General features: G+C 41.0%; 1 pseudogene; it reads right to left on the reverse strand.

Moving 5' to 3' along the window:
• Nucleotides 1–53: 53 nt before the first annotated feature.
• On the reverse strand, nucleotides 54–4,963 carry LOC124021563 (annotated as a pseudogene).
• Nucleotides 4,964–5,568: the final 605 nt, after the last annotated feature.

Consider the following 5,568-nt stretch of genomic DNA (forward strand, 5'->3'; position numbering starts at 1 on the left):
GAATGCTGTTACTTCTATCAGGGAAAAATAAAGTAGATGCTTTTCCACTTATAACCGGCATGTTTGCTCGACCTTATTAATGGTGATGGAATTATTTGGGTATTAAATCAAGGTCAGACACACCTCCGACACACCTCCATTTCTGGCGTTACCCACATGCTTAAATTCAATGGCAGAATACAAACAGAATAGAAACAAATAAACAGTGCATACAACATGAATAAAGTTCAATACACGCGCTTTTAACTCCGGTCTGAATCCCCTCTTAAAATAACGAATATATACAATAAATTTGAACTATTCAATAATTGTAGATAGTTACAGAAGGTACTTACCCTCAACACAGTTGGTAGAGAAGAAGGCAATGTTCCTGGTTTCCAGGGGGTTGTCATTGCTCAAATCGGGACTACGAGTTTGGGGCTCAGATTCACCAGTGAGAGAGGAGTTGTCCACCTGAGTGGGGAAAGATAATTGTGTCAATTACAACAACGAATGAATTACATTTACGTGACACATGACTTAATGTTTTTTTTTAAAGTATCCACCTTGCAGCCCGCTGGCAGAGACGATACGCAAATCAGTTGGTATCCTATCTCCGCCGTTCACCTCCACTATATCGCCAACCACCACTTCTTCTCAGTGTTGATGTTCTTCACCGTCACGGACTACCAGGGCTTGCTACAAGGAAGATGACACGATTAACATCCGCACACGTAACTATATGATAGAGTTCTTCTCAGAGGAGTTTGAAAGGCAGAAGTCTAACCTCTGCGGGACCAGGTTTTTGAAGGAGTCCATGATCTTTGAGCTCTTGGCTTCTTGGTAGTAGGAGAAACAACCGGTGATAATGACGACAACCTTGAGCACAAGGCCCAGGTACAACTATTAAGAAGAGGCAGAATGATTATGAGAATATTGTGTTATCATTAGTAGGAAAAGCCTTTCAGGCACTAGAGGCTTCATCTCAAATTATCTCTGAATTCTACGATTGTATGATGATTCTCACATTAGCATTGGTCGGCTCTTCCTCTGAGGTGACTTGGATAATGTGGGCTATGAAGCAGAGCACAGCTCCGATCCACAGCAGCATGCAGAACCCGCCAAAGAGAGCTGTTTGCAGAACTTCACCCACTCAGGGGTAGTGCGGGGAGGAGTCAGGGTGTTTGGGCCATCCCGAAGAAGGATCTCCTTAGCCCGAACCGAGGGATAGACCCTAGGTGGGGGAAGAAGGAGAGAGGAAAATGTAAAGAGAGGGAAAGGAGGGAGGGAGGGAAGGAGGAAAGAGAAGGGGGAAAGGATGAGGGAGGGAAGGAGGAAAGAGAAGGGGAAAGGAGGAGGGAGGGAAGGAGGAAGAGAAGGGAAAGGAGGAGGGAGGGAAGGAGGAGGAAGAGAAGGGAAAGGAGGAGGGAGGGAAGGAGAAGAGAGGGAAAGGAGGAGGAAGGGAAGGAGGAAAGAGAGGGGAAAGGATGAGGGAGGGAAGGAGGAGGGAGAGAAGGGGAAAGGAGGAGGGAGGGAAGGAGGAAGAGAAGGGAAAGGAGGAGTGAGGGGAAGGAGGAAAGAGAAGGGAAAGGAGGAGGGGAGGGAAGGAGGAAAGAGAAGGGAAAGGAGGAGGGAGGGAAGGACGAAGAGAAGGGAAAGGAGGAGGGAGGGAAGGAGGAAAGAGAAGGAAAGGAGGGGGAGGGGAAGGAGGAAAGAGAAGGGAAAGGAGGAGGGAGGGAAGGAGGAAAGAGAAGGGAAAGGAGGAGGGAGGGAAGGAGGAAAGAGAAGGGAAAGGAGGGAGGGAAGGAGGAAAGAAAAGGCACAAAGTAAGCAAAGTGATGTCACACAATCTGAAAATATATGTTTTACTCCAAATTGTGTAAACTTTAGGAAGATATAGATATGTTTCATATGTTACGATTCGGTGTTAGATAGTGATGCCATCTTGACTTAGAAGGCAGAGGAAGTTCTACCAACGCAAATTACAGTCAGCTTTCATCCGTAGGAGCTACTGATCCAACTGGTTGTCAATGTTACAAACGGAGGCACACATGAACACACATAGATATTCACTCACCTGGCTAAGTCTGTGCCGTATTTCCTGTTAAGCTCATCCACAGTCAACTTGTGGTCATCCTGAGAGAGAGAGAGAGAGAGAGAGAGAGAGAGAGAGAGAGAGAGAGAGAGAGAGAGAGAGAGAGAGAGAGAGAGAGAGAGAGAGAGAGAGAGAGAGAGAGAGAGAGAGAGAGAGAGAGAGAGAGCTTGTTGTTCTTTAATCTTTCCACATTGGTAAGTTAACAGAACATTTAGTGATGAAACACATTTCTCTAATAGTTTGGAACTGATTCTATGTATGACAAGGTCATGCAGCACAGATTTGACCTTAAACCATAGAAGAGTCATTTGTTTCTGTATGATGGATGGAATCACTCTGATTCGTGATTGAATCCATTTCTGAATGTTACCTTCTACCCGAATAAGTACTGCACAGTGCACATATCCGTTTTCCTATTTCGCTACATGTAAGAAAGCAGTTTCCAATGAAAGGCTACTGTTTCTCTCAAGTTTAAACACAGGCTATTGGGGTTTTAGAACTGCCCCAAGACTCACTGCAGAGTGATAGTAAAAATGAAAATGCAAATCTGTAAACCAAAGAGCTTTATACAGGCTTGATAGTTTGTGTGCTGCACCTTTTCTGGCCCACAGAGATGAATAGGGTTACACTGTAAAGGGGTTGCCGTGAATTTTTACAGTAACTTACAGGCAGCTAGTGGTAAGTTACTGTATTTAATATTACCTACTGTAATATGAATAAAGTATGAAAAAGCAATTACTGTGTAATGACAGTAAAATATCATAGAATTTACTCTATTATACGGTTAAAAATAAAACATATTTTATTTTCACACACTGGACAGGTTCAGTGAAATGTGTTTTACAGTTATATTGTCACCCTGACCATAGTTTGCTTTGTATGTTTCTATGTTTTGTTTGGTCAGGGTGTGATCTGAGTGGGCATTCTATGTTGGATGTCTTGTTTGTCTATTTCTATGTCTGGCCCTGATATGGTTCTCAATCAGAGGCAGGTGTTAGTCATTGTCTCTGATTGGGAACCATATTTAGGTAGCCTGGGTTTCACTGTGTGTTTGTGGGTGATTGTTCCTGTCTCTGTGTTTTGCACCAGATAGGGCTGTTTTTGGTTTTCCACGTTTTTGTAGTGTTCATGTTTATCTTTTGTTATTAAACATGAACCAAAGAAACCACGCTGCATTTTGGTCCGCCTCTACTTCACCTAAAGAGAACCGTTACATATATATACAGTTAAAGATGAAAATGTGGTGAAAACAGTCAATACTACTGACTGTAATTGAAATGAATTGAGGGGAGAAGGGGTTTGTATTTCACAGTGTTTTACACGACATGGGATTGGTACAAGCAGGTTAGCTGTTAGGTAGTGCTTACACATTATAGCATATCAATTCATATTTTGTGTTTCATATCATTAGCACTTCTAGAGGCCTTAACAAAGGCTTCCAAACGGTTAGCAACTACAGACCAAAATGACATGGCAAAATGCTCAACCATGACAGGTTTAAGGCTTACTGCCACTTCAGTATGTTCCCTATACATTTGAAATGGTTGGGGCACTACTACCACACACCAGTTTAAATTCATACAACGTTCTCGATAAATGGTGCAACAAATACAGCCTCTTACAAGGCAAGCCTCGAAATATGGTAATGAGCCAGAAACAACAACACCATGCCCACTGGTGGTCAAAACGTTTTAGGAGCTACAACATTTTTTTATGGTAGTGAATTCTGTGGGATGGAATTACAGTATCATTTGAAATACAGCACCTAATTCCCCGCCCAAATTACCGTATAACATTACTGCATTAATATGTTATTTACTATAGTTTTTGGTTTTCATTATCTTTGACACGCCTTTCCTTCAGAAACCTACTGAAAAAATACTGAAAGAAAGCATTTTCCATAACTTGTAGGTAGTAGGATTGAAGTCTGAATGGATAATTTCTCACTTATGGGTGGCTCACAATGGGGAATATAATTGGCAGGATATGCATATTAAATACTGTTGTAGTTAATAAAGTAAAAAATGTAGTGTTTTTGTGGACTGTTGTGTTTTTGTGAACATTACTGTAGTATTTTCTACAGTGTTAAAAAACAAACAATAATACTGTCATATTTTCTATAGCATTCTACAGTATACTACAACATTCTACAGTATACTACAACATTCTACAGTAAGTACTACACATGATCGAGGGATACTACAGTGTACATTATAGTATTCTACAGTTTCATGTAGAATTTTATAGTTAGAACTGTAGTATTCTACAGTCAACTGTTGTCTTTTTTCATGTGGGAAAAACGTTTTTCATTACAGTGTACTATGTAACTTTGTCTTTTTCTTATGGAAAACACAAACATTTTGAAGCTATGTCATTGTATATATTATAAACAAATTGCATATGGATTCATGTGCACTGTCCATGTCATCTAATGTCATTATATGAATAAATAATCAGTTTTTTCCTCACCAGGTCAACTTCCTTTTTCAGGTCATCCTTATCCATCTTCTCCTTCGCTTTCTTCACCTGCTTTTCACTCTTCTTCTTTCCATCGTCCTCGGAGGTCGCCGCCAGTTTATAATCATCTTTCCCCTTCTGTATGTCAAACACACGTTAATGATGAGAAGCTGCAAACTATCAATGTGCCTCTTTGCTCATCGGGTCTAGAAATTCCATTTAGAATGTATCCCCCAAGAAGCAGCAATTAATATGAAATATAGAGAAATCTTTTTTTTGCAAGTATATGAACTGTAAAATAACATATTTTTAGTGAAGATGAAAGAACACAAAATAAGTCTATTAAAATCCTGATAATCAAAAAGTGCAATGCAGACTTACTACAAGCCCCATCCTTGCACCTCTGTCTCAATCCCAGTGGTTTTAGTGAAGATCATTTATTTCCTCCTTATCCTGAGAAACTGCACCTGTTGCACGTCTACCCCTGCCTCTCTCCCTTTTTCTCCACGTCTCGAGGCAACCAAGAGCTCCCTGGGTAGCTAACTGAGGATGGAATATTTATATGGTTTACCTGGCCAAGGGAGGTGCACAGGAGGAATGAATCCAGATGTGTGGAGAAGGGACCGAGGATGGGAGGGGTTGTGGAGAAGGATCTGTGCCAATCTTCACCTGTACAGCTAGGTCATTTTGACCATGAGCCCCCATAACAACATCCCTGTCGGAAGTTGATGGTACTCACAATAAACAAATGGGTTCAAAATAACACAACCAGTGACCCAACCATTTGCCACTATAGTACCTACAATACCATGTGTATATAGGTAGTTGGAAGTTGAAAGTACTCACAATAAACAAATGGGTTAAAAATAACCCAACCAGTAATTCAACTTTAGCACCTACCACATGTAGATATTTGAGTAGCAATCTGAAAAATCTTCTAAATGTTCTTAAATGTGATGTTTTGTTGCCTCTGGGGCAATTCAGAAAGCTGATTGAGGACCTTGTACTGATGAATGTGATGTTTTGAATGACCATGT

Source organism: Oncorhynchus gorbuscha, unplaced genomic scaffold (genome assembly GCF_021184085.1).
Source record: "Oncorhynchus gorbuscha isolate QuinsamMale2020 ecotype Even-year unplaced genomic scaffold, OgorEven_v1.0 Un_scaffold_1130, whole genome shotgun sequence".
Lineage (NCBI taxonomy): Eukaryota > Metazoa > Chordata > Actinopteri > Salmoniformes > Salmonidae > Oncorhynchus > Oncorhynchus gorbuscha.